The sequence below is a fragment of the Triturus cristatus genome, chromosome 4_1, assembly GCF_964204655.1.
Source record: "Triturus cristatus chromosome 4_1, aTriCri1.1, whole genome shotgun sequence".
NCBI classification, from domain to species: Eukaryota; Metazoa; Chordata; class Amphibia; order Caudata; family Salamandridae; genus Triturus; species Triturus cristatus.
The window spans coordinates 980812310-980832619 of record NC_140585.1 but is presented as its reverse complement, the minus strand read 5'-3'; positions in this window follow the sequence as shown (position 1 = coordinate 980832619).

Genomic DNA, 20310 nt, shown 5'->3' with positions numbered 1-20310 from the left:
GCGACTTTCTCCTCACAGGTTTCCCGAAATTCAAATTGCAGCAAACATAGAAGACCAGTGATTTTGAAGTTTTTCATATCGTTGCAAATCCACAAATGTTCATACTGAAGAGATAAGTTTGGAGTATGACATGCAGTGTACCAGTATTAATGTAGGGGAACTTGGAAGTGAACTTTATCTTCAGGTAGGTTCCGAAGCGTCGGAGTAAGGGGCCTTCCGACTTCACGTCATGTAGAATCTCTGGGAGGAATTTTCTGGAAGAGTTTGTATAGAATGGTAACAAGTTGGAATGACTAACCGAACAATCTTGGATTAACCCCTTCAGTGCCCATGACGAGCTGGACTCGTCATGGGCTGCGGTGGCACTGTGCCCATGACGAGTCCAGCTCGTCATGAACTCCGCCCGCTAATGGAAGGCGCGGCACTGGGCGGGGAAAGGGGCGGGCATGCAAGGGGTTAATGCGCTGCCAGACTGCACGATGTTTATTATTTTTGGGAGGCACATTTCGACAAAAGTCTACATAGAATATCTGTCATAAGGATCTACGGGGAAGATTTACAAGCCCCTTGCGCCACTTTTGCGTCACTTTTAACATGGGAAAAGTAACGCAAAAGTGGCGCAAGGGGCTTGTAAATCTGCCCCTACGTTCGTATGCCTAGGACCCTTGTTTTCTTGATTGAATTTTGGCAGACACCAATGAAAGAAAGAAGCTGCCCTTAGGAAGCCTTTGTTAAGGTGAAACGTGTTGGCTGCACTTTTGTTTTTTGGACGAAGAAGCTGAATAAAAAGATTAAACACATAAGAAAAAGATCTACTAGTGATACTTTGGACTGACTATATTTATAAGTTTGGTTATTGCCTCTCTTTTTTAGTGTAAAAAGTTGATAAGTCTGGATGATGTTGAGGTATATATATTAGACAGAGAGGGACCCCTTGTTACGACCAGGGGAATGAGGTACTCTTGACAAGTTAAAACAAACTATCCCTTGGAAGCCAGTACATATAATACCACCAAGCCCACTGCTAGGTTGGAATGCAACTAATTAAACCTACACTCTGTTCAAAGTACGACAGATACAGAAATACAAATCATCAGCAGACTCATTCAATTATAAAAATACAAAACATTTGTATTTCATCATTAGAGTCACAGTAAAAACAATCTAATTAAAAACTTTTTTCCTTTTTAAAATCTCACTAACATCTATCTCATACCTCGTATAAACAAATCATACAATAATCACAATTTTATACAGGACATACGTCACAATATAAACACAAGAGAAAACGTTTCTAGACAATACACTCTGGGGCAGATCTATATTGGAGATACGCCACTTTTACGCCGCCGTTGCGTCACTTTTGTGACGCAGCGGCGGTGTAAACCCTGCGCCACGTTGCGCCATATTTACATCGTGACGCATCTATGGAGATGCGTCACGATGTAAAGCCCTGCGCCACGTAAAACCTGCGTCAGGTTTCACGTGGGCGTGTCGACAGAGGGGGGGCGTTCCGTCGCAGGAACGCCCCTGAAAAGTGACTCAGTCAAATCTATAAGATTTGACTGAGTCACTTTCCCAACGCTGATGCGCCAAAACCCTGCGCCTGCTTGAAGCAGGCGTAAGGCTTGACGCACCATGTTAGGGATAGGGTAGGTTGGAACAGTGCTGGAGTTGCGTCGCGCTTGCGACGCAACTGAAGCACTGCGCCAACCTTACGCCATCGGATGCGTCACGCATCTGTTTATTCCTGCGCCATGATGCGCCGCATTGTAAATGCGGCGCATCATGTGTGGCGCAAGGGTAAACTTGCGTGACGCATCTTTCCTGGCGCATCCTTGCTGATTTGCAGGGATGCGCCAGGAAACATAAATCTGCCCCTCTGTCTTTAGGTATAACACATCAAATAGGGTGTTAAGCACCCAACCCGGTTGTACTCTTCGTTTTGCAACTCCAGGATCGGATTAGCCCTAAAATTATGTCAATCAATTTGCGTCGACGCGTTTCGATGGTTTAGTTTTTCATTACATCTTTTTCAAGACTGTAGATTAATTTTTCTCTGTTATTTTCCTTATTTGTAATTAATTTCCTATCTTTAGTGTGTATAAATCCCACACCAATTCGTTTTGTTGTATTCAATACTTTAAAATAGGTCCGTCCCCAGATTTTGCCAGGAATTAGCACCTTGTTAGCGCGTTTATTATGTGTGCAATACCCTGAAAGGCAACCAAGCTTCTCTTTCTTAAAACTCAGGGGGTGTTTTCCAATTACTCCACCTCCTCTCAATGGTTGCTGCTATTTAAGTGCAGCGATTCGCCTCGAAATAGTCCTCCTCGTCGTTTCCCGTTCGATGTTGAGGTATGCCTTTAGTCATTGAATATCATCAATCAACTTTACTTTGAGGTTATTCCTCAGCATCATAGTGCTTGGCGCTATTCTGCTTAGTAAGCAGGACCACTAATAATTCCAAATAGAGATTAAAGATTATCGATCACTGTACTGAGCCTTGACAAATGTTATAGGTGATTGAGAGGTTTGGTGATCCTCCGCTCCTCACAGGCTTATGCGCACAGTTGCTCAAGGTCTCTCCTAACTGTGATTCCCAAGGATTTATCCTTTTCATGAAACCGTGGACGTGAAGCCCATATTGCTATAGTTGGCACAGTTAGTGAGGGTGAATTTGTAGCGAGATGACCACGGCTCTGTATGATATTTTGAAAAATTGGGCGTGGGGGGTCATTGGAGGAGTACCATTGGCGAATTGAACTAGGTTTTTAGAGCAGGGAGCAGCTGACCAGTGTTTGGTAAGAGAGAAATTAACGACACAGAGGGTAGGGCTAAATGCATGAAAGGTAATGGCTTGATTAGAGAGTTTAGATTATGGTAATGTTGAAGGAGTGCTATTTTGGAATTTAACAGGTTGCGCAGCAGGGGCTGACAGTCCTCTGCATTTTGCTCACTGCTGCTATGCGTGGCCCAATTCCAGCAGTGGTTGGGGTTTTGTCTTCCCAATATTGGGAGATAAAGATTAGTTTCACTCAAGCAGAGATTCGTGCCTCGTGTCCTCTCATACTCCATAACCTTTCTTACTGTTCAGACGATGCCATCTTTGAGCACAGCCCCATCAGAGTAGCATGACTTTATGGACTGCTTAGAAGCCTGAAATGGAGGACTCAACATAGGTTGCTCTTGCCAACACAGGTAGATTACCGGTCTCGCTGGTTGCTCTAAAAACAAATTTAGGTGAATTGTGGTAAAATAATGTAAATTGGTTTTGTTAAATATGAGCATGGTATCTACCCTTCTGATCAAGCTTTCTATGATTTACTTATTTAATATAAAATTGGTAACTTGCTGTCATATACCGCTTGTTCTTTAACATAGCTTATCATTAAATAATGTGATTGTAAAACAAATCTCTATTTTACACTCGTCATTAATTGGAGTGCACACACTATTTTTTATTTATGCTTAGGGTATGTTGAAAATGTTTGCAAATGTTCTTGACACCCCATGCAAAACAAATAACTCAGGTGATGTATAGTTAGGTTTGGGGGACCAGGATTGGAATCCTAACCAGCTGTTGAATGGCAAAGACATTTACTAGATTTAGACACTCTCGCTGCTGAGAAGACTTCAGTTTATGACAGAGAGAAAGAAGGTGTCATAGTTGAAAAGCACAACACTATACACAGTAGCACAACAACATTACGAAATAATGTAGGTATACATTACCGAAGCACAATTTGTAGAATTTGCTGATATTTACATGGCTCGGCTCAGAGCATCCCCTTGTTCCCCTGAACCATGTCGTTTGCTGATGACACCCAGTTGATTGAATGATTCGATAAAAATGAGCCATCTTCAGCTTTGATGCTGAGGACCAGCCTAGTGGCCATGCAGCAGCGTATGCTATGAAGCTCAGGTTTAGCAATACTCTGTTGTTGGTTGACAAGCAGACTGCTGCTCACTCGGATAATCCCTCTGGGTACCTAGTATTGTGGTTTCAATCTGCCAGCTCCAAAGGTGAAGTTAATTATTGTCATCCTAGGTCAAGAGGTGTCCTTAAAACTGAGGTTAGCAAAATCTCCAGCCCCTGTTCATCTCCTTTATCTAAGAAAAATCTTTCAATTTCTTCCTGAGGCCTTCCATGTCACAGTCATTGATGCAAAAATCTACCTGCTTATTTACTTCCCATATTTTTGATGTTCCAGATTATGTGGAATCTGTGCAAATGTGATAATGCCTCTAATAGATGAAATGGCCTGCACTGGGTGGCAGTTGAACAACAGGTCCAATTGAAATGCTTATCTCTAGTGCATAAATCTGGGAACCAGCCATTGCAACACAACCATTACCACAAATTACCTTTACAATGCGGTTGTTACAATGTGACTACCATAACCACGCACAAACTTTACCACGCATGCCTTTACAGCGAAAAGGCAAAGTTGGTAAAGGCATATGCATGGTAAAAGTATATATATATATATATATATATCAAAGAACACTCCGCTGCTGCTTGGCACTTCAATGTATAGAAGAAAGGAGCACAGACCACATCTCTGTGCGTTCAATCAATTTTATTTTCTTGAGGTAAGTCAGCCATAACGCGTTTCAACTCCGTAGAGCCTTGATCACATGATACGCTTTGAAGTCACATGACTGTTTAAATACCATTTTTTTTGTTTGTGTTCTTTTCTCTTCACCATGAATGTTAAAGTGACAGTGCTCAAAATAGTCACATTACTTGAGTGCTCATATTTAGAGTTTGTTACATGTCGGTATAAATACCATTACATTAGTTCAACCTTCATTTTCGTTTCATTCACAATTTTAAAGGTGTAGATTGATTTGGCATCTATTTATCTATAGTCAGTTGTGCAAAATAATGCAAATAGTAGGTTCATTTACATAAATACATAAATAAATAAATACAAATATATATATAAATACAATAATGCATGTATAAATAAGACATGTTTCATAAAAATACAGATTTTAATATTCATAAAATCTATAAAAAGAAACGAGGAAAAATGTTAAAAACAATCATGGTATGAATACCTAATTGATCCCATTTTCTCAATATATGTCTCTTAACTATCGCACAACTTAGACAGGTGATATCTGTACCACAGGGATCTAAAAATTGCTATAGACTCCCTGTTCGGACATAAGACCTACTTAGCCAAGCCATCCTTTCACTCTACAGTTGTGTGTCTGGATCACCCGTTGGTCAACTGAGCAAACAAGCATTTTTGTGCAAATTTGTGCAAAATATGTGCAAAAAACCAAGATATAGCTTGTATCTTGTACCGACTTCTGTGTGATGTGAGGTTCATTTTAGCTGCTCTGTAACAGTTTGTAGCTCAGATATGTTACTAGTTTCATACAGAAAAGGAAAATTCCTTTTGTAATTAAATGAATACCAGGTCAGCAATCATGAAGAGGTAAAAGGGAGAGCGAGAACAGACAGAAGTGGTTATGAAAGTCAGACAACTTAGTTTGATTGGCATTTTACAAATACGTATACAGATCTTCTGTGACGTTCAGGCCGTTAGGATTTTTTAAATCTAATTCTAAAATTTAATGGGTTTCTAGTTGTCTTAACATTTTTTCTCTGTTACCGCCACGTCTGCTAAATGGAACACAATCTATGATGAAATATTTAAGATGTTTAGGATCTCATTGATGGTGTTCCATAAAATGCCGAGCCACCGGATATTCAGGGTCTTTATTGGTTATAGCTCTTATGTGTTGTAAAATCCTCTTGTGCCCCTGCAACTTGGTGCTTCCCATGTACCTAAGTCCGCAGGGGCACAAGAGAACATACACAACATATTCAGTTTTACACGATAGGGCTTTGTCGATGGTATATTCCTGTTCACTAAATGCAGTTTTTTATGTTAGTGTATTTGTGCCAAATTGGCACGCTTTACAAATTCTGCATTTGAAGAAGCCCTTTCTTTGGCTTAGCCAATTGCCTTTTGGTTTATCTACCGGATTATTCTGTATCAACTTGTCACGCATACTGGGAGCTCTCCTGTTGGTAATGGAGAGTCTAGTTGGTAATGTAGGACCTAGGATGGGATCATTCTTTATCAAAGGCCAATTTTTCTGAATAATACGGTTGATTTCCCTGGTTGGCTTGCTGCATCCGATTATCATCCGAAATTGATCATTTGGTATCGATTTGGGTTCGGATGATATCATAGGTGCCTCTATGGTTTTGACTTTCAGAAGGGTATTCCTATCCACTAACCCACTTTTCAAAATTGCTGCATCTATACTTTTTTTGAGCACCCTCGTTGGAGAAATCGAGATCGACTAATCTGTTGGGCCTTAACTAATTCCGCCTCAGTACTACAGATTCTTTTTAGTCGAATCATCTCCCCATAGGGGATACTTTGTATAAGGTGTTTGGGGTGCTGGCTAGTTGCATGTAGCACCGAGTTTACTGCTGTGGGCTTTCTGTGGATTTTAGTTTCAATTTTCCCCTTGTCAATGTACACTTCTACATCTAAAAATGTCACCTTGTCAGCACTGATGTCAGATGTAAAATTCAAATTAATGTCATTAACGTTCAGTTCATCAATAAATATTTTAGCCTCAGTTTCAGAACCATCCAATATTAAAAACAAATCGTCAATATATCGCCACCAACATTTCACTTTTTGTTGTAGGGTGTCAGCGAAATTCCTATGCAGGACCAGTTCCTCCCACCAACCCATATGGAGGCAGGCGTAACTGGGGGAGAAACTGGCCCCCATAGCTACACCCCGCAGCTGTTGGTAGACTGCGTTCTGAAATAAAAACAAATTGTTGTGGTGGCAAAAATCAATCATGTCGATGAGCATCCGGTTGTGTGGTTCATACATGGCATCCCTTTTTCCGAGATAATGTTTTATTGCCCGCAGACCATCCTTGTGACTGGTGCTCGTGTATAAAGCGGAGATGTCCATAGTTAACAATAAATAACCCTGTTGCCACTGGAAATTCTGTATCTTTGTTAAAAAATCGCCAGTGTCTCTCAGATATGAGGGCAGAGCTTGGACGTATTCCTGAAGGAAATAATCTATGTACTGTGACGTACTTTCTGTCAGGCTGTTGATAGCAGAGATGATTGGGCGTCTGGGTGGATTGATAGGATTTTTATGTAATTTTGGTATGAAGTAGATTACTGGGGTGGTAGGCGTGTTGTTCCTTAGAAAACCGTATTCATCCTTATTAATTAACCCCAAACTCCTCCAGGCCATCAGTTTGCTGTAATAGCTATCGTATGTTGCTTTTAGCATTAGTTGGTCACTTCTACGGTAGCATTGTTGGTCTGTGAGTTGACTTAATGCTTCTTTATTGTAATCTTCCTTTGCCCAAATTACTAGGTTTCCACCCTTGTCAGCATTCCTTATGATGATGTCATTATTACTTGACAATTTTTTCATTAGTTGTTGGTATTGAATTCTCTGTTTATTCTTTTTCGTCCTATGGGTATCTTTATTCATTTTTTTGACTTTAGTGTTCAAATCCTTAAATCCCATTATAATCTGCTCGTGGTAAACATCTATGGCATCTCTAGGCATGACTGGAACACAGACTGAACGTGGTTTAAACTTGGTGTTTACATTTGTGTCATCTGTGCTAGTTACAGTGATTGCCGCTTGTTAATTTTGTTCAGCAGAAGAAGATGCCAGTACTTGCATGTCTCTGAAGAGTGGCATAACCTCATTAGTTAATCCATAAATTGAGGGGGAACAGCTGAGGGTGGGCGATATAGCTGTGTTTTTTGCAGTGCTCGCCGCTTTAATAAGATAATATTTTTGGAGCTTTAACTTTCTTATGGCCTTGAAAACATCTACCCTAGTTGCAGCATAGTTAAATGAACTTTCCGGGCAGAAGGAGAGCCCAAGTGAGAGCATTTGTAATTCAGCTGAATTCAAAGTCATTGCTGTCAAGTTGGTCACAGTGATGTTGTTTGCATTGCCCTGTGTTTCCTTCATTTGCGGTTCCATCGACGTGTTTGGTACCGTCTAGTTTGGTCTCCTTTGTTTTGCCCTTCTCCTTTCTCTTCGTTTGGTTGTTTTTTTGTTGGTTGTTGTTGCTGTTGTCTTTTTGGTCGAAGCGTTTGTTTTCTTTCTTCGACTAAACAATCGAGTTCTTCAACAAGAGAAATTGCAACTGGGACTCTCTTGTCTCTGTTTTCAACTTTGGTTACACTTTCAATTGCCGAACTCAAATCAGAAGTGGACGAAGTGACTTGTTTGGAACTGTTTTTACCTTAGGATGACATCTGTAGGTTGCCGCTGTATTTAGATATTTTCATATTTTTTGGCAAAGGTAAAAATGCGTCCACATTCGTAATCGGCTTTGTCCCGATGGTACTTATATGTTTTGCGCTCCCTTATTTTATCTTCATCTTTCTTTAGGCGCTGTGTCATCTCCTCTCTTAGTTTCTTCCCTTCTTCACTCTGCCCCATGGCTTCTATTTCCTCTGTTAGAGTGTCTATCTGCTCTTGTAATTTGAGACGATCCAACTCAGCATAATTTACTAACAAAAGTACGAGTCTCCTCGATGATTCCAGATTTGTCTCAGCCCACTCCTTCATCATCTGTGGGTCTGGAGTCTCATACCTCGGGGCAATTAATATGCGCAGTCCGCGCGGAATCCTTCCCACATCTAAATATCGCTGGAGGGAGCGACCCTCCCACCATTTGCTCTGCTCGTTCTTCATTAACTTTTCCAAGTTCCGGTATTTGTCACGGAGACTTGCATTCTTTGCCACAGTTGGTGCATTCTGGGCTGCGTAGTTTGTGCTTGGCGTGTTGGAATCATCAAACATTACCATGGCAGCCGCCTCACGATCTCTAAGCGCATCGGCTGACATTGCCTCAAGAGTTTAATTTAAATGTCTCTAGTATTGAACAGACTATAGAGTTTATAGAGTCTTGCACTTAAAATATTTTGATCAGCAATCTCTAACTCACGTCTGTAGCACTCTCCTCTACCCAGCCGGTTCGCTTGCTTTGCTGCTCCTACCTCCAGCCGCCGTCATCAGCACTTCCTGAGTCCTTCGACCCGGGTCCGTCCTGCTTAACTTTGCTTCCGAAGGTCACAGCATCCGTTTCTGCATTGCTGGGGGGCTGAACACGCAATAATCCTCCTGGATTCAAACAATGGTGTCTGTTGCCAGACAGTGTCTTATTTGTGCACTGTCAGCCCACGTCGAGGGGTGTCCGTGTACAACCGGGGAAGGCGAAAAACCGGTTTGGAATATCAAAGAACACTCTGCTGCTGCTTGGCACTTCAATGTATAGAAGAAAGGTGCACGGACCACATCTCGGTGCGTTCAATCAATTTTATTTTCTTGAGGTAAGTCAGCCATAACGCGTTTCAACTCCATAGAGCCTTGATCACATGATACGCTTTGAAGTCATGACTGTTTTTTTTAGTTTGTGTTTTTTCTCTTCACGATGAATGTTAAAGTGACAGTGCTCAAAATAGTCACATTACTTGAGTGCTCATAAGTAGAGTTTGTTACATGTTGGTATGAATACCATTACATTAGTTCCACCTTCATTTTCGTTTCATTCACAATTTTAAAGGTGTAGATGGATTTGGCATCTGTTTATCTACAGTCAGTTGTGCAAAATAGTGCAAATAGTAGGTTCATTTACATAAATACATAAATAAATAAATACAAATATATATATAAATACAATAATGCATGTATAAATAAGACATGTTTCATAAAAATACAGATTTTAATATTCATAAGATCTATAAAAGGAAACAAGGAACAATGTTGAAAACAATCATGTTTTTATTTTCTGCCGCCACCAAATGCGTTTCGACTGAAAACAGTCTTGCTCACTAGTAGTGAAGTTACAAGTGCGGCCATTTTTTAAAGTGCATTACGTCCATAACATAAAACTACTGACGTGACTGAAGTGAAAAACAGACTCGTAGTTTTAAAATGACATTAACTTTGCATTTCAATTCATTATTGAACAGTATCAATCGTGCATTAACAATTCATAATATTACAATGGTCTAGAAATAGAATCTTTAAAGAAAAAATAGCATCTTTAAATCACTGTTTTTGCAATTATTTCCTATGTGCTGTTGCTGCGCCTCTTATTAAACTCTAGTGAGCTTTATTGACACTTCAACACAACCATTTTTGCAATGTCAACATTGGTCTGGAAATAGCATCTTTAAAGAAAAAATAACATCTTTAAAATAACTGTTTCCGCAATTATTTCCTATGCGCTGTTGTTGCGCCTCTTATCAAACTCTGGTGAGCTTTATTGACACTCCAACACAACATTTTTTGCAATTCAGCTCAAGTGAGCAAATCAATATTTCTTTGCGAGACCATGGGCGCTTAGAGCGCTATTTCTTATATGACCAAAATTTGTTAAATATATTAAAACCATCACTGTATCATGCCCAAGTGGGCGTAAATCCATGCACTAAGAAACTCTTCACAATTATATAACCTTCTCTTCTCTTATGCATTTCTTCAAGTCTGAACCTACTTATATTCGTGCTTTGCTTTTTAAAAAAACATCTCATCATTAATCCTGGGTGACGCTTTTACTCTCAAATTCTTACAAATGTGTATACAGGTCTTCTTCCATATTCAGGCCTCCTGGTTGCTTTGAATTTAACTCTATAATATAGCGAGATTCCAGTCTCCTCAACTGCTTCTCCCTATTACCTCCTCTTTCATTCAGCAATATAGAGTCAATAACATAGTAAGTCAAACCTCTTGTGTCTTTATTGTGGACTCTCTCAAAATGCCAGGCTACCGGATATATTCTATCTCCGTTCTTTATCGCCCTCAAATGTTGCAGGATATGCTTGTGGACTTCTAGGATTGTGCTGCCCACGTACCGCAGGCCACATGGGCACTGCAGCACGTAAACAGCAAAATCAGTTTTGCATGTATATTTGCTCTTGTTCTTAATCATTCTGTTGGTTAGGCCTAATCTATACTGCTCTGTATTGATTCCATGTGCGCACGCTTTGCATTTTGTGCATTTGACAAATCCCTGCTTCTTATTTAGCCATGTTACTTTTGCTGTGGTTTCTTTAGGGTATTTCTTACTTAAATGACCTGACTTTCCGGAGAGTGATTTGTGGTCTTTTTGTGACCTGTTTACCTAGCAGTGAATCATGTTTAATTACATGCCAATGTTTATTTAATATTCTCCTTACCTCATAATGCTGTTTGCTAAACGTTGTAATGAATCTACACTGATTATCATTACCCTTAATATTTTCTTGCTGACATCAAAGAGAATTTCTTCCCTCCTCTTCTTAGAGGCTTTGCTGATTCCACTATCAATCCAATCATCTGGGCATCCTCTAACTTTGAATCTGTTTGTTAGAATAACTTGTTCTTTTTTGGTTTCTTCTGGTTCACTACAATTTCGCCTCACTCTCAGACTCTCCCCATAAGGAATACTTCTCTTTAAATTAATCGGGTGAAAGCTCTGAGTGTGTAGCAATGTGTTGCCAGAAGTTGGCTTTCTATACAGTTTGGTTTCAACCTTTCCCTTCTCAATATACACTGTTACATCAAGGAAGTTGACACTCGTCCGACTAATTGCACTCGTGAACTTAAGATTGAGATCGTTTTTCTGCATATTAACAATGAAAGTCTTCAGTTCATCTTCTGTGCCTTTCCACACTAAAACCAAGTCGTCAATGAACCGACTCCAGTGCATAATGTGGTTGTCCCATTCTTTCTGGTACTGAACTCGGATCTTTTATAATCAAAAAGGAGTCAAAGAGGGAAAAACTACCAGGTCACCCTACACTTAGTCACTAAATACACGGCAAAAGACCTGGTAATGTATAGGCACTTCTTGTAAATACATGGGATAAACAGAAGGGTAATGTAAACAACTATTACTCCTACAGCAGTAGTTCCCGTCATGAACTATCATTCCATCCCTCATGCCAACAAACTTAATATTTTTAAAGAAATTTCAAAAAATGAACACCAAAAACAACCATGTGCAATGTGTTTAACCACAAAAGGTGTGAGGAAGTTTTGAAAAAATTGTGAAAAAAGGAGAAAGTATCTCACGTGTGCAACACCAGGGGAGCTGCTGGCAGGTTCTCACCAGTTTGCTCACGGTTTTCTCATCATTGATATCTTTCTCATGTATAAACGATAACGTGTCCCAATTACAAAACAAGGAAAAAGAGGAAAGAGGGAAGCAGGGAGGTTTTTTAAGGCAGCCCAAAACCAAAAGAAGGAAAAAGAAAGATCCGTGAAATCTTTATGAGTAAAATTAGGTCTGGCTCACGTCTATATTCCAATTAGTTTATTCCATTCCGTGAGTCATCCCAAGGTTAAAAACACGGTCATGTTATGTAACCACATTAAGGAATGGCCAACATGTTTCATTGCCTACTTATCTTTGCGGCAAATTCATCAGGGCGTCAAGGGTCTGCACTCGCTTCCCTGGATTTTTCTATTTGAAAAGAAAAAACCTGCACACATGCAGAAGACACAATGAACACACATGGTTGATGAGTGTAACAAGGAAAACACATACACCCCACTTTAATTTTCAAGGCATATATCCTGAGCGACAACTGTACAATCATCACTGCGAGTTACCTAATAGGAGCCACGGGCCCGCATACCGGCTCTCAATTAGCTTAGGGAATCAATGCAACTTGCACTTTGTTGTCCCAGGTAAAAACACCTTCGTTGTTTACACCTTCATCTGAAGAAACAAATATAAAATCAAGTACTCAGTGTAGCCTTTGAAGACAACAACCGTTCATACCCGTTAAAAAGCGTTGTCCATCATTCACTTACAACCCCCATCTACTTCACCATCTCGGTGGTATCAATTAGTTGGCGATATTAACACTCGGCGTCTATAATCATTAGCGTAGAAAAAGGAACATAAATTACTCGGTCCCATTTCACAATATTTCTTTGCCACTCGAACAAAGATGCCAGACTATCACAAAAAGGTTTCGCTGTTGCCCAGTTAACAAGGGGAGTCGTCGTAGCCCAAGAAGACCCATCTTAAAACTAACTGCATTCACAACAGTCTACCTCTTACCGTAAGGTTTTTAAAGTGTCCCGTTACTCATTCCAGGAACAACGGGACTGGATATGCAGCCGGAATTTAAATCAGAGTTGAAAGTGATGTATTTCTGGTCGAGTCTCGGAAATGAAAAACCGGTCACCAATGCAACGCTGGAAGCTGGACCAATAGGGCGGCCATTTTGAAGTGGCAAAAACATAAGGGTTTTAAGTGCAGGCGCTCAGCATGTAGGGACCTAGGATGTCTTGGTGTTACCCCACAGTCCACGTTAATCATCAATAATAATGATTGTAGCACTATATATAGTTAATACATCCCAGGTAACCGGGTCACCAGTGCGACACTGGAAATTGGACTAATGGGACGGCCATTTTGGAGTGGCAAAACCATGGGGATTATTAAAGTGAAAAACGCTCAGCATGTGGGGTCGCAAGGTGTCTTAGCGTTACCCCACGATCAACATTAGTCATCATTAACAATATATTACCAAAAGACCCGAATCATTTCAGGAATAATTGTTATTTTCAAGTGTCTTACACTGCATTCAACGTTTACCAGTAGAATGGTTCATTGAAATGATTATGGCAATATACATAGTGACTCCATCTCAGGTGCCAGAAGGTAATTCGAAAGTCAAAAGGTGTCAGAACTATATTCTGCAGGTCAGGGAGTAGTAGAAGGGGATACTCAAAGATCACCCAACTATCATGATATATATATCAAGAAAGTCAAGAACAGCTTCATCAGATATTTTTGCTACCTAGAGATCTTGTTCCATTCGATCTGATCATTTAATCCGATCTGATCTGCCCTCTCAGAATAAATCCAGCGCGCCTCTTTCAACGCGAGTATGCTCTCAATCTGACTCACCTCGCCCAGAACTTTCTCTAATACCACCCATTTCACTGCTTTCCAATTATGTTGGCTATCCTTATAATGTTGAACCAACCTTGTAGTCAATTTACCATTCTTGAGGGTACTGAGATGCTCTTGTATCCCCACTTTAATTTTTCTCGTGGTGAGGCCAATGTAGTGAAGCCCACAGGGGCAGGTCAATCTATAGATAATGTTAACTGAGTTGCAGTTGCTGAATTTATTCAAATACCATGTACGTCAATTCTGCAGCTGCACACTTGTTGTCCTCTCAGTCAATTCACATACTGAGCATCCACCACAAGGGTAATGCCCAGGAGGAATGTTGGTGTTTGTTACTTGTAACGGGGGCCTCGTGTGAACGAGTCTATCCTTGAAGTTCTGAGCTCTTTTAAAGGCAAAGCGTGGTTCAGGCATTCTATATTCGCTGGTAGAAAGCAACGCCCAGTGTTTTCTAATAGCCTGGCGGATCTTCGTAGCTAGAGGGTCAAAGGTCAGGACTATAGGTAGACAGTCAGATACCTCTTTTGAGCTCTTCTCCAACAAAACCTCCCGAGGGGTGTTGTGAGCCCTCTTGCGGGCTCTGTTAACGATTTTTCTTGGATAGGCCCGTTGGATCAATTTCTCAGCAAGACCCTCAGATTGTTCCAAGAAGTCAGCGGTCGAAGAACAATTTCTACGATAACGTAAAAATTGTCCTACCGGGAGGTTGTCTCTTACTGCTCTAGGATGAAATGATCGATAATGTAAGAGAGAGTTTTTATTTGTGGGTTTCAGATGAACGCAGGAGGTTAACTTGTTCCCGGTCACCATGATGTCCAAATCCAAGTAAGTTACCTTTTCGGTGCTCATATTCCACGTAAATTTCAAACATGCATCACAGTTGTTCAGCCAATCCAAAAATTCATAGAGATGGCTCCGCGTACCTGTCCATACACACAGTACATCATCAATGTACCGCTTCCAGAGGCTAATATGCCTCTGGAAGGGATTAGATGGATGATAAAGATGATGTTCTTCGAACTGGCCCACATAGATGTCTGGCCTTACGGTAAGAGGTAGACTGTTGTGAATGCAGTTAGTTTTAAGATGGGTCTTCTTGGGCTACGACGACTCCCCTTGTTAACTGGGCAACAGCGAAACCTTTTTGTGATAGTCTGGCATCTTTGTTCGAGTGGCAAAGAAATATTGTGAAATGGGACCGAGTAATTTATGTTCCTTTTTCTACGCTAATGATTATAGACGCCGAGTGTTAATATCGCCAACTAATTGATACCACCGAGATGGTGAAGTAGATGGGGGTTGTAAGTGAATGATGGACAACGCTTTTTAACGGGTATGAACGGTTGTTGTCTACAAAGGCTACACTGAGTACTTGATTTTATATTTGTTTCTTCAGATGAAGGTGTAAACAACGAAGGTGTTTTTACCTGGGACAACAAAGTGCAAGTTGCATTGATTCCCTAAGCTAATTGAGAGCCGGTATGCGGGCCCGTGGCTCCTATTAGGTAACTCGCAGTGATGATTGTACAGTCGTCGCTCAGGATATATGCCTTGAAAATTAAAGTGGGGTGTATGTGTTTTCCTTGTTACACTCATCAACCATGTGTGTTCATTGTGTCTTCTGCATGTGTGCAGGTTTTTTCTTTTCAAATAGAAAAATCCAGGGAAGCGAGTGCAGACCCTTGACGCCCTGATGAATTTGCCGCAAAGATAAGTAGACAATGAAACATGTTGGCCATTCCTTAATGTGGTTACATAACATGACCGTGTTTTTAACCTTGGGATGGCTCACGGAATGGAATAAACTAATTGGAATATAGACGTGAGCCAGACCTAATTTTACTCATAAAGATTTCACAGATCTTTCTTTTTCCTTCTTTTGGTTTTGGGCTGCCTTAAAAAACCTCCCTGCATTCCCTCTTTCCTCTTTTTCCTTGTTTTGTAATTGGGATACGTTATCGTTTATACATGAGAAAGATATCAATTATGAGAAAACCGTGAGCAAACTGGTGAGAACCTGCCAGCAGCTCCCCTGGTGTTGCGCACGTGAGATACTTTCTCCTTTTTTCACAATTTTTTCAAAACTTCCTCACACCTTTTGTGGTTAAACACGTTGCACATGGTTGTTTTTGGTGTTCATTTTTTGAAATTTCTTTAAAAATATTAAGTTTGTTGGCACGAGGGATGGAATGATAGTTCATGACGGGAACTACTGCTGTAGGAGTAATAGTTGTTTACATTACCCTTCTGTTTATCCCATGTATTTACAAGAAGTGCCTATACATTACCAGGTCTTTTGCTGTGTATTTAGTGACTGAACTCGGATCACCTGCTCCTCCCACCAGCCCATATGCAAATTAGCATAGCTAGGGGCAAAGCAGGTGCCCATTGCAGTACCACAGATCTAGCGGAACAGCTGACCATTGATATATATATATATATATATATATCCTCACACGTTCAGTCCGGCGCAATCCTTCCCAGGTGTATCAAAGGAATCACACAGGAGCCGTAGCCTCTATTTCAGTGCAGATTTATTGCAGACACAAAACGTCCTACGCGTTTCGGAGTAGAACACTCCTTCGTCACGGGCAAACTTTGTGCATTTCATCTTTGTTAATAAAGTAAATCAACATGTCACGTGATACAATCAACATAAACAAAATACTTTTCATATTATAGATCATATGAGTATTTCCCGTTTTCTAAAGTTATTTTAAGGTTTTTTCGTGTAGAAGGAAAATAAATGACTAGCATATCAAGAACAATGTTTTTTACATGATTCAGAAATCCATAGTTTACGAATAACACGTATAATAGCGCGTTCGTATAGCACACGTTAACTTGTTAAACATCATCTTTCAAATGATTACTACGTTTAGTTAACTCCCAGGTGGAAAAAATGCTCAATTCTGGTCGACATAATGACAGTAAAAAATAAAATACCGCACAAATAAATTGATGTCGGCCGTCCTGGGACTTGAACTCCTCATGTTCAAAAGTAAAACAGTGGTGTATTAGCCCACAGTGCTACGGAAGTATTCTCTCGTACCGCCTCAAAAGAGTGCTGTTTGTGCTGGGCTGACTTAGTGAATGGTTAGAGAATTTATACTACAGACAGCCTAACTATACAGACTGACATACTGCTGCATACATTGGAACGCCCCAGTGGGCATACATTAATCTAACATTGAATCATAGATTTTAAGTTATTGCTGGTAACCAGTGGATTCAATAAGTGAATACTACTGGTAATTCCAAAACTTCAAAAGCAAAAAACTTTATCAAACAAAAATCGTCACTGTTTGATGTGTACCCAGCAATTTCTAAAGGAAGGCCCATGTGTGTACAAATATCGGCACTTTGGCTATACGCTGTTCACATCGATATCGTAAAGTCTATCAAATAGGTTTAAATAACATGAGGGTCATGAGAAGACTCTTTCACGCTAGTTAGCACAGTTCAATAGCGCCCCAGTGGGCCAAATCATAATAGATGGATTTCGCTTAGGTGCTGCCCATGTGGGCAAACTGTTCAGAGGGTAGCCAATTCATCTACTTCTCCAAGCATCTGTTACCTTAAAAAACAAAGTGTCTATTAAAATCTTCATATCATAACACAAGATTATTAAAAAAGTCACACAAAATTTCTGAAAAACAGCAAGCAGAAACAACAGCAAGTATGCATGGACCTGTTGAACCCAACACATATTTTAGTATAAGTGTACTGATAACTCTTCATCCATATTCAACCCATGGGGCACCATGGTGTTGAATCTAATAATAAATTTGGATTCCAATTTTCTGAGTTCTAGCAATCTGTTGCCACCTCTTGTATTAGGAAAAACACAATCAATGGCAGCAAATTTAATGAGACTGGCATTACTGTTGTGGTTATCTTGAAAATGCCGGGCTACTGGATATGTTTTATCATTTTTGTTAATAGCCCTCAAATGCTCCAACACTCTTTTCTTTCCTGAATGGATGGTGCTCCCTATGTAATATTTAGAACATGGACACTTGAGGATGTACACCACAAATTCCGTATTACAGTTTAGATGTTTTTGTATGACCCAAGGGGCCTCATTTTTGTTGAATTTTACTGATTTGATACTGCAGCTATATTTACATGCCTTGCATTGGTTGCATGTAAAAAACCCTTTGACCGCATTCTCTTTTTTAAGATTGGGGATCATGTTGTTACATAATTGGTCTCTTAATGATTTAGGTTTGCGGAAGGTGAGAGATGGATAATCTCCTATATAGTCTTTCAAGTCCTTATCAGTTTTGAGCACTTCCCAAAACTTTTTTAGGCTCCTCCTGACCTCCCATGCATGGGTGCTGTAGGTGGTGATAAACCTTACAGTTTCCTTGGGCTTAATGGTTGGGACAGTTTCCGTAGGGAACAGAAGTTCCTGGCGATTAAGAGCTTCTACTTTATTGATCGCCTTTTTCACTGTTTTAGCACTGTAGCCACGTGCCAAAAACCGTTCTTGCATGATAGATTTTTCTTTTTCAAATTTACCAATAGTGCTGCAATTTCTGCGTGCCTGCAATAGCTCCCCAAAAGGTATACTTTGTATAAGGTTATGCGGATGGCAACTGTCAGCATGGAGTAGACTGTTGCCAGCCGTAGATTTTCTGAATAAGGAACTTTCTATGGTGTTGTTTTTTGTCTCAAGTTTAAGATCCAAAAATTCCATAGTGTCTTTGCTAATTTGGTGTGTGAATTGGAGATTCATTACGTTAGTATTGAGGGTCTCTACAAATTCAATGGCTTGTGCCTCAGTGCCACTCCACACACAAAAGATATCGTCTATGTAGCGTAGCCAGAGGACGGCATGGCTCTTGAACAGTTCGATGTTGTGGACCACCTGCTCCTCCCACCAACCCAGGTAAAGACCTGCAAAGCTGGGGGCGAAGCAGGTTCCCATGGCCGTCCCCTGGATTTGCCTAAAGATGTTTTTGTCAAAAAGGAAAAAATTATTATTCAAACACATTTCAATCATCTTGAGCAACATCTCAGTGTGATGTAAAAAACTTGCTGGTCTGCTATGGAGAAAGTGTTTGCATGTTTCTAGGCCTAAAGTTTGCGGAATACTAGTGTAAAGACTGCAAACATCTAGTCCTAACATGAGGTACTCTGAAGACCATTCCATGCCAGATATATGCTTGAGGAAATCACTAGTGTCTCGGACATAGGAAGGGAGGGATTGGACCAGGGGTTGGAGAAAATAGTCCACATATTTGGAAGTGTTCTCCAACGCACTCCCACATGAAGAGACAATAGGTCTCCCTGGTGGCCGTTGGGCATTTTTGTGCAATTTTGGAAGTAAATATAATACAGGTAGTTTAGGGTATTTGCATGCCAAATAGGAAAATTCATCTAAGCTTATCATACATTCATCTTTCCACTCAGTGATCTGTTTTGCCACTGTAGACATTGCTTGATTGTAAATTAATCTAGTGGTTTCACAGTACCTACTGGTGTCGGACAATTGTGAAAGTCCCTCTTGTTTATACATGTCCACAGGCCAGATAACCACATTACCCCCTTTATCACTCTGCTTTATGACAAAGTCACGATTGGATTCCAATACATTCAATGCTTTGAGTTGATGAGGGTTTAAATTTGTTCTTTGGTATGTTTTGTGGTTTTTCAATTTTTTTAGTTCATTGACCATCCCTTTCTCAAAGCAGTTTATTGCTTCACAGTTAATCTGGGGCAGAAACACAGATTTAGGTTTAAAAGGAGTTTCAGCCATAAGGTCTAAAGGAAGGGCCGTGTCCACTATTCCTGCCAGTTCTTGAGCCACTTGGAAAGTCTCTATGTCCTTTATTTGAACATTCAATTGTACACTAGATTGTTCAATAGGTTGTCTTTTGGGCTTATTGGAAAACCATTTCTTCAGTTTCAACTTTCTTATATAATGGAATAAGTCTATCCTACTTTCTGTATAATTGAATCTAGATGTGGGGCAAAATGATAGGCCTAACATCAAAACATCTAATTCAACATTACTTAGTTTATAGTTGGAAAGATTTACCACGGTTCGCGTTTTCATGTTTTCTTGGCAAACCTGCCCCTTGTTCTTGTTCCCACTGGGCTGTCTGATTGAATGGAAAAATTTAGCTTTCTGCCTCCTCTTCCTCCTCTTCCACGACCTCTTGCCGGGCTGTCGCTGGTGGTCATTGTATTTGACTTGTCTATTGTCAGCAACTCGTACTCCTTTAAAAATCGGGCTTTTAATGCTTCTGCTTCGTTTTCTTGCACATTATTAGTTGTTTCAAAATCACATCGCAGGGTTTGTTCCATTGTTTCAGATAATCCACTGCTTAGTGTCGTTGGTTCATC